This window comes from Cryptomeria japonica, chromosome 4 (genome assembly GCF_030272615.1).
Source record: "Cryptomeria japonica chromosome 4, Sugi_1.0, whole genome shotgun sequence".
Classification (NCBI taxonomy): domain Eukaryota; kingdom Viridiplantae; phylum Streptophyta; class Pinopsida; order Cupressales; family Cupressaceae; genus Cryptomeria; species Cryptomeria japonica.
The window spans coordinates 436,582,601-436,591,912 of record NC_081408.1 but is presented as its reverse complement, the minus strand read 5'-3'; positions in this window follow the sequence as shown (position 1 = coordinate 436,591,912).

Here is a 9,312-nt window from a genome sequence, read left to right as displayed (position 1 = left end):
TTCCTCTTTGCACCATCTATTCACGCTAGTCCTCTGCAATTGCTGGTTAGATCTATAATACACCACCCTACAACAAAAAAAATTCAAGACACACAACCTCCGGAATGAGATGTCGCTTTGATATCACTTGAAGCAGTCACTGGTAAGGAGGGACCTCAAGGAGATCAACCCGGACAGGTCAACAAAAGTAAACACAACAAAAACACACAAAGATGATGGAGGCAATGTAGAATAGATAGTTTTATTGCATGAAATTTGATTACATCCAACTGGTAACAACCAGGTTACAACATACCAACACTCAGGCTTGGTAGAATTGGTCACAACCGGGACCTTGAATTGAAAGATCTATCTTCTAAGAATAGTCTATCTGTCTGATACTCTGATTGATTCCAAATTTATTACATTCTAAAGAATGATTACAAATATATATATATATATATATATATATATTGATCTAGTTGGCCTAAAAGGGATTAAAACCCGAAGTGCAAGACCTAATGTGCAAAATAAACAAGGTTTGCCTCCGCCAAGAGATTCCTCCGAAAAATACAAAGGATGAAACACAAATCATGGGAAAAGGTTGCGCACATGCCAATGAACATTGAAATCAATACTCAAGGCTCCACAAGCTTAAGAATGAGCAATAGTAGATCACCAAAATAAGTCTCAGGAAACTGGTAACAAGAAATTATCATGGAAACCGGTAGCCATATCTTTTCGATAAGAGATCCAAATGCAATGTGGTCTGTAAGCAAGAAAGATGATCAAGTCTTCAAGTAGAATCCAACTCCACAGGATCCAGTGAGCCAAAACTGAGACACAGAGAAAGGAAAAATGAAACTACAAACAAAAAACAAAATAGAAATGAAAATGTTTTTGGTTGATGCAAGATTGTTGTAAACCGGGGATGCTATTGCATTAGCTTATCAAATGTTGCACTGATTAAGTCCATAACAACCTTGTTCCTGGTAGATTTTGGTCTTCGAATCTCACTGGAGTTACTCATACCAGTAATGGCCTTCATCACATCCTTTGTTATGAGATGAGTTTGATCTAACCAAAGAAACCCATTATGAAACCTACTCATGGCTAACTTAACCCACTTTTTGTCATGGCAAAATTTTTGAAAATTATTCTATGTGTTCATTTTTTTCTCGACTAGGAAAGAAAATTCAAGTTTTACCTAGTCATGCTCATTAGTCAACTTCTCAGTCCACAAATCTATCATCTTCCTATGATGACCAAACTCTTCCATCTTGACACAGATGTTGGACCTAACATCTTCCGCCAGAAAAACCCCAATTAGTATGTTTGAAAAGGCCCCATTTGGATCAGTCTCAATCACTTTGTATGGTGTCTTCAAGAATAGGTCGGGGTTCAGAGGCAACATAAACAATGGTGGTAGCATCCATGATCACTAATTCTGGAAAACTGTTAACCCTAATCGAACCTTGTCGAAGAAACCCTAAGCTCACTGGTCACGTTAACTGCTTTCAATACTCTTAATTTTTCCTTCAATTCAAGGTGAAGTGAAATTTATCGAGGAATCATCTTTATATTCTTTTATGTAGAGCTTCTCATTAAATGAACATTAGTTGTCTTTCACAATTTTTTATTTTCATAACAACCCACCAGATCTTGTGATGAGTTATAAAATTGATAAACGAACTTTTGCTTTGCTAGTATTACAGCCTCATACTACTTTGACAGGAAAAAATATATGCTTTCAGATTACTGGCCTTGGGCCAAAGTCACAGACTTTCTAATTTTTGGATAAGGTTCCTGCATTGGAGCTGGGTACAGACGCATCTATTGTCTCCTTTCTCTATATCTTTTTCCTTTCATCTTTTACATCCTCCACATTAATCTTCTTTTCTGGATTGACTAGATTTTGAATCTCATTTCTTTTGCACTTTTTTTTTCCATATGTTTGGATTTGTTACAGTTGTAACACTTGATGCTCACTGGATTTTGTCTTGACTTGAACTAGTTAGCTTTGTGTCAAAAAATATTTCATGTATAACATATTCCTCTAAAGTAATTATATCTATTGTGATTTACAACAAGATTCCTACATTGATTAGTTTTAAGACCATTTTATTGCATGTGTAACATCTTTTGAAAAATAAATTAGGAGATTGATTTATACTATTAAAGTCTACTACTTTATGTCCTACTCCTTTACATTTGTAACAAGAACCATTAAAGGAGGTGTTTTTCATACTTACCTGCTGCTCGACTGAAGACTTACCTTTTTCTTCCTTGGTGGTTGTTGCTTTTACGAGAGGTGAATCTTCTTTGGGTTGTGAACATCCATTAAATTCATCCTTTTCTTCCTTCTTGGTTTGTGCAACTTCCTTTGTATTAGGTTTACCAGATTCAATTTTTCTCTCTTGTTTCCCTGCTTTCTCTAGATCTACCTTTAGAGATGTCACTTCTTGCTTTAGCTTCTCACATTCTTTTGATTTTTATTTCATCATTTTGTTCAAATGTTCCTTATTCTTTTCATTGCCCTCATTCTTGATTTTTTAGATTCGCAATAGTGATATTTCCTTGTTTGATCTCCTCACTAACTTCTTTATGCCTTATTTTAAACTTCTGGATCCACTCTCTTTACTTCTTGATGTATTCATTTGCTAGTTCTACATTTTACTTTAGATCTTTGTTTTTACATTCTACTGCTTCAAGATCTTCAAGAGCATTTCTCAAATCTTCATTTAAATCCATAAGTTCAACTTTCTGGATCTCCTTCGAGTGGTTAAATTCTTCTAAAGGACTTGGCTCAGATACCAATTGTTGGATATCTGGAATACTGGGAGGGGAGGGGTGAATCAGTATTCCCTTGAACTTATTAAAACTTCTAATTAACCAATGGCATACAATAATTTAAATGTGGCAAATGAAATAGATACACAACACATAACACCTTATTTTATATGTGGAAAACTCAATATGGGAAAAATCACAGAGAGATAGTTCTCTCAGGAATGATGTAATATGTAACCAGCTACATAGTACAAGGGGTGACTCACTACTGGTTTGGCTTACTATTGGTTTGGCTCACTACCAGTTTAGGCTCATTGTCCAAATACAAAAATGGCTTACAACCAGATAATACAAAATTTGAACTTTTATAGTTGCATCTATCATATGCATGAGTTACAGTTCCTTTGAAGTACATAAGTTGTCTCATTCATTTTTTGTATGTAACTCGCACAACAAAATTCACATATAGAGTCTTTTTACATATATAATAGAAAAATAGTTGTTTTACAACAACCATACCTCTAACAGATAATATTGATGATAATATATATCCGCACCAACCATATTGATAAGTCGGCTCAATTGGAGGGGGTGAGAATGTACTTATCCACACGCTACATCGATCAAAGTATCTTCGTGTTGTGTTGGCTTCCATCTTGAATCCTTAAACATATTGAAGAAAACTCTTCCAAAATATATGAATAGGATCGGATCTAAAGCATTTTGAGACATGTGATATCATCAAATCTAGATAAGACTGAACCCAAAAACAACTTCTAGTAAAGGTGAATATCGAACCTCAAAGTTGTGCATACATTCATTGCATAGTAAAGAGATATTTCATACATGAAAAAAATATCCAAACTGATTTACATACATAAATCTTGGATAAAATATGACATCCATGACATCAATGACAACAATGATAATAGGCCAACAATAGGTGTACACACCGGTTTGGAGTTCTCTAACCCAAACTTTTTCAACAATTCCTTAATGTATTTAGATTGAGAAATGAAAATTATTATATCATTTTGGTTTACTTGAAAACCAAGAAAGAAATTCAATTCACCAATCATAGGCCTCTCAAATTTCTTCTGTAGCTCATTAGCAAATTTTCAGCACATACCTTTATTTCCTTTAAAAATTATGTCATCAACATATACCACAACAATTAAGCTTTTACCTAAATCAATTTTGAAATATAAATTGTTGTTAGTTGAACTCTTCTGAAAACCTTTATCAATTAAGTACTTATCTAGCCTTCCAAGTTTTCAATCCATACAGGGACTTCTTCAATCTGCAAACAATGTTCAGATCATCCTTTAAGTTAAATCCTTCCGGTTGTTCAATGTAAAATTATTTTGATTTTCCATTTAAAAATGTTGATTTCACATCCATTTGATAAACTTTGAAATCGTTAAAAGATGCAAAAGCCAAAAACATCTTGATTGCCTCCATTTGAGAAACTGAGACATATGTCTCCTCAAAATCAATGCCTTCAATCTAAGTATAACCTTTATGAACCAATCTTGCTTTGTTTCTTACAACCTTTGCATCTTCATCTAACTTGTTCTGGAATACCCACTTTGTTCCAATCACATTTTTATCTATCGATATGTTAACTAATTTCCATGTCTGATTCTTCTCAATCTGATCTAGCTCTTCTTTCATTGCCTTCATCCAATTTTGATCATTGCAAGATTCCTCCACTATTTTTAGTTCAGTCTCTAAAAGTAAACATAACAAAACTTTTTCTTGAGTTGCTTTTCTTCTTGTGATGATACCTTTGTTCTTATCTCCAATAATTTGATCCATTGAATGATTCTTCAGAACATATCTTGGGGTCTTATATGTAGATGTTAGAGCTTCCTGAGCTTGATTTTCTTCTTCTCTTTTTATCTTCTCTTCCCTTTTTCTATCATCTGGTTCATCAAACTCATATCCTACCAATTTGTTAGATTCTTTAGATGTTTCTTCATTAACCTTCACATTTGCACTTTCAACAATCTTGTTCAGCCTTTTGTTGTAACACTGGTATGATTTACTCCTTGTAGAGTATCCTAGGAATATGCCTTCATCAACTCTACTATCAAAATTTCCAATATTATCATCATCTCTCTGGATGTAGCACTTTCTTCTAAATACTTTAAAATATTTTACTGTTGGAGCTCTACCATGCCATAGCTCATAAGATGTCTTTCCATGTCTTTTCTAGTATAGAATTTTGTTAAGAGTGTATATTGTAGTATGAATTGCTTCTCTCTAATAGACTTGTGGGAGTTCTTCTCCTTTGATCATTGTTCTAGCTGCCTCTTGAATTGTTCAATTTATTCTTTCCACTACATCATTCCGCTGAGGTGTTCTCGGGGAAGACAGTTGTCTTTGAATACCATGCTTTTCACATAAGTTGTTAAACTCATTAGAAGTAAATTATCCTCCTTTTTCAAACCTCAAACACTTAATTTTTTTGTCAAATTTATTATCAACATTAGGCTTGAATATTTTGAATTTCTCTAATGCTTCTGACTTCTCTCTAAAAAGTGCAACCTGTGACATTCTACAATAATCATCAATAAACAATATGAAATACTTCTCACCTTGTATACTCCTTGTTCTGGTCAGACCGCCTAGGTCTATATACACTAAATCCAAAAATATGGTGGACGAATGCTCCAATCTTTTGAAAGTTCCTTTTGTGATGTAGAGGGTTTGGGATGTTATATCACTTTCTTGGTTTTTACTCAGAAAGGGTCTCCAGTTGGTACCATCCAATTGACCAATGTCTTTAACCTTCTCAAGGTTTCTAGAGCTTTCCCTATATGCTTCCCAAGGATCTCTTTAGCCAAGACAACTCACAACTGACAAGGAGTCCCCTACCCCTAAGGTTCCAACCCTTCAACCAAGGACACCTAGCAACCCAAAACCCCAAGCAACAGGATCTTTACTCAAAAGGTGGAATCTAACCTATGTAAGTGTTTACACATGTGTTATATGGAATTTTAACTGATCTTGACCCCTTAGATGGGTTTTTACTAGCTCTTTGTATATTTTCCCCTTTTGGACCTAGGAAATAGGGCTACAAGCAATTAGCCCTTCATCTAGACTTTTAATTATTTTTATCACAACCTACTCGAACAACCCCCTAAATAAATTTGATATTAGAATACCCTTTTGGACATTCTACAAGATTCCAAACTTCTGCATCTGGGTTTTGAGTAGTCATGGTCAAACCCTACTGACCCTATTTAGTCTCTTCTAGCCAGTATTGGGATTTAAGCTCTCAAAAGATTCACCAGTCACAAAGGAATGAAAGGATAACACTTTCCAAGGGTTTTCACTTGTCCAAGGTTCCTTCTCATGCCAAGTTTGACCATCCTTCAATTCTATTGTTCAAGGTTTCCACCCTCTTTTCCTACTGCACAGGCTTGCCACATGAGCGATGTCAAGCCTAGGGTATCATCTTAGGAAAGACAAATGACACTTCCTATCTTCAAAATAACTAGTAAAAATATATTATACATTTCAAATCAACATCCTCTCAGGTTTTAGGTTGATCCCATAGAGAGATGTTGATTTGTGTTACTGTTTGCATCCAAACCCTGGTTTTGAGGATTTTGTCAGGCTAGTGGGATAGAAAATTCAGTTTCTTCCAAACCCAAAGGATTAAAGACTTAAAATAAATTCCAAATTTATTTTTAACCTCTAATACAACTTTACAAATGTTTAATTCATGCCCACCATTCACGGGGAATTATGCAAAAACATAAAACTCAAGAAAAATACAGGAAATCACAATAACTGTTTGCTTTGAAGGCAAGAAATTCGTTCAATATCATCTCAAACTAGTAGGAATTGTTCCTCTAGGATTATATCACACCAAGGAAATCCTCCAACTACCTCCAATGCATACAATCAACCAACTAACCATTGGAATAACCACATTTCAAAATCTTGCAAGAAAAGTTGTTTAAGACAATAATGCAACTTTGCAACTTTTGTCAACTTTCTACAAGTCGGTCTTTCCTTCACACCAAAGGTCAAGAATGAACCTTCCACATATTTCAGAACCTTAAACACCAAAAATACATATAAAATTCCCATACAAGACCTTTCACCAAGTTGACACACCTTGGGGCCTTAAGGCTTTTTACACTGCTTAGACCTAATCAATAGGCCTTCAAACACACACATTGCACATGCTATTCCTAACATAACCATGAATTAAAATGATGTATACACATATCAAAATGAATTAGACACATTTTCTCTACTTTCTAACTTGACATTCTCTACAAATGTTATTCTTTGGTTTGGTCAGCCTCAATAAATCTCTCACTGCACTTGATGAAGTAATCTTCAATAAGTTGTCAAAATTGATATGACACATCCTCTGATACCAAAGATATCTATCATTGATATGAGATAAAAAAAAACATTTCATAGCCTCTTCTAGAAAATACATATTTCCACCGATCATTTTCTCTGCTGCAATAACAATTCTAGATCCTTTCCAAATCACACAACCATCATCTTGAAAAACAACATTGTAATTATTTTTGCACATCTATTCAACACTCAAGATATTATGACACAAATCCTTCACATAGTAAATATTTTCAGTATTATGCTTTCCATCAAAAGAGATAGAACCAATCCCCACAATTTGTGTTGTCTAATCATCTTCAAACCTAACAATAAGTAATCACCTGTTGGCAACAACAATGGAGGAAAACTAAGAGGGGGGTGAACCAGTTTTCACCGGATTAAAAAAATTAAGAACAACCTCAGATCATATCAACTGTAGCAATAATAAAGATAATCACAATAACAACAACACACATAATAACAAGATTTTGACATGGAAAACTCGGTTAAGGGAATAACCACGATGAGAACCAACCCACAATAAGATGATACTATGCAATAGTATGTGTAAATATTACAATGGGGAATGCACATGAATTTAGGCACAATGCCTAGAGCTCGCTTCTCAAGGTATGATAACCCAAAAAGCTACAACCCTTAGGGAAGGTTCACTACCTTACAAGAACATTCATACAATAATCCAGTTTACATGAACTGAAAGAATAACATCTCCAAATGCCTGATGATAGTTTCGATTAAGCACATTTATTTTCTCTACAACACTCTCTGCTCAACACTTCACACTGAAAGATGAATTTTCTTGCTCACACATATACTACTCTCTGATAATGCAGACACAACCACTAACAATTGCCAATCTCCAAATTCTATGAATATAACACCTATTTATACAAATCATCAACCTTGACTACAAGGTCAACTCAACCCTTAAGACCTAATTATAAAATTACATCACATGATACATAGATCAACCACCAGATCAATACAATGCCAAGATGACATAGCATGATCCCAAATCAAATCCTCAATCATGCAACTCCACCAAAATCTCGTCAAGATCATCCGCAACATGATACACCACTAAAAATATTGCATAACATGAAGAACATCATGAGACCCATAAGATCCTCAATAACACACACAATGATTAATGAAAACCAGTAAAATAAATAGGACATGATTAGGAAACACCAAGAAGAATGTTAGAACCATCTGCAATAGTTGCACCAACACCACTCAATCAAATCTTCATCGACCAACATGTTGGTACTCAAGAATGCTTCAATAGAAGCAACTGGGACTAGAAAGATAACTTGCAAAGCATCAAATCATGGACCATCTGAATTGAAGATACACATGAACATCCCAAACACTCTCCCAAATCCGCAACTCATGATATAATCATTCCAGAGCACAACGGATCAAATACTGGAACACTACAACACTGAACACTGAAAAACCAATCCTCATACTAGAATCCAGAGCTCGATGAAAATCACCTCTTAGCATCATGAAACAAACACATACTTGATTCAACATACTTGATTCAATGTATCAAACAAATAAACCAACCAAATCAATTCTCTGCAATCACTGGAACAACAAAACATAGTAATATGTAGACATCAATAACAACAACATATCCTAGCAACATCAATATGCAGCAATCTCCCCCTTTGGGATTGATGACAACATATAAATGTGAAAAATAATCAATGTAAAGAAAGAAATCAATACCAGTAATCTCCAACAATCTCCCCTTAAGATCATGCACACAAAGATTCCAAGATAAGGTTGTTTTTCACATGCTTCTCTCCTCCTTTGATAGCAATGCCAAAGACACTTACAGATCATTATTATCTCCCTATTAGAGAAAACTCACAAATATGAACATCACACATTGACTACTATGGCTGAGTAGCAACACTCACTCATTAATCTAGATAAGAAGATAAGACTATAATCTCAATGCATCTAGTTTTCATCAGGAGGGGTAGAGAACCCTAACTAATCTCTCAAATATACAAATGTATCTGTAGGCAAAGGCTTAGTAAAAATATCTGCAATCTGATCCTTTGTGGATACATACTCTAATTTGACTTCATCCTCACCGACTTTCTCTCTCAAGAAATTATACTTGATTGATATATGCTT